The 945-nt window shown below is 36.1% G+C and overlaps 1 long non-coding RNA gene across 1 annotated transcript in view; it reads left to right on the top strand.

The window, feature by feature from the left end:
- Positions 1 to 945, top strand: part of LOC106820686 — a 2,320-nt gene extending 1,375 nt beyond the window's left edge. Inside the window, exon 2 of the long non-coding RNA XR_001395643.1 lies at positions 1 to 945. This exon is cut by the window's left edge and continues 642 nt beyond it. This is a non-coding gene — a long non-coding RNA (uncharacterized LOC106820686).

The raw sequence follows: 945 nt of genomic DNA, 5'->3' as shown, positions 1-945 counted from the left end.
CTCGCTATATTATGATAATATAATTATTATAATTCATAAATTTCTTGTTCGTGCCACATAGGTAATTTTTTTTTTAAATACAAAGCTAGTAAACATTACTTGACCTCACCAGTTTAGCTTTAGCCGTCTATGTATCTCTGTATCTATCTATTCATTTATGAAAGATAGTCACTTATCGCGATCAATTCGCGTGTAATAATTGATATTGTTTTCGATTAATTGCCTTCATGATTGTCATTTTGAGATGAATGTAAATTCCAAAGCTCGATACCTCACGAAGGCTGTTGAAATGCAGTGCGTCGCTCTAAATCGGACTATAACACTTCAGAATAAGAAAATGTGGCTGATAAAAATGTACACTGTATGAATGGGAAATGTCTATTTCATAATATATGTATGTGTATAGTCGTCGGTCATACACCAGTGCTGGTGGTCTGGCGGTAATGCAAGACTAAATGTCTATGCACATTGCGCTCTTTCCACACTGCCGTTTTTTGGACCTGTTACACTATTGACGCTATGTGCATTCATAAGGGGACGATATATAGCGCCGTGGTCGGAATTTGACTAGAGAGATTAATTTAGAACGAAATCTTATAAGAAGTAGAAATGACTTATCCTGCATGCTCTCTTATATAATGTATATCAAGCCATTATCTGTTAAAATATAAATGATTCGCGTAAGAGGTAGAAAGCTGAAGATCCGAAGGTCATGTTTAGAATTTCGAATTTTTTAGCATTTAGTCATTATATCCAGCGGCATAGTACGCGTCCGGTTTTTTTTTGAGGTTTGAGTCACACGTGTCTCGTATATATACATAAACTATTATATCACTTCATATGAGGTAAATATAGCTACGAGTTATCACACGCGGCGCGGGGGGGGGGGTCGATACAAGTTAGTATGGTGGATTCAACCAATAAAGGCAACAGTTTTTAATGAAA

Source organism: Priapulus caudatus, unplaced genomic scaffold (genome assembly GCF_000485595.1).
Source record: "Priapulus caudatus unplaced genomic scaffold, Priapulus_caudatus-5.0.1 Scaffold43, whole genome shotgun sequence".
In the NCBI taxonomy this organism is placed as follows: Eukaryota; Metazoa; Priapulida; class Priapulimorpha; order Priapulimorphida; family Priapulidae; genus Priapulus; species Priapulus caudatus.
Note: the sequence above shows the minus strand (reverse complement) of the source record. Positions and strands in the feature narration are given on the sequence as shown.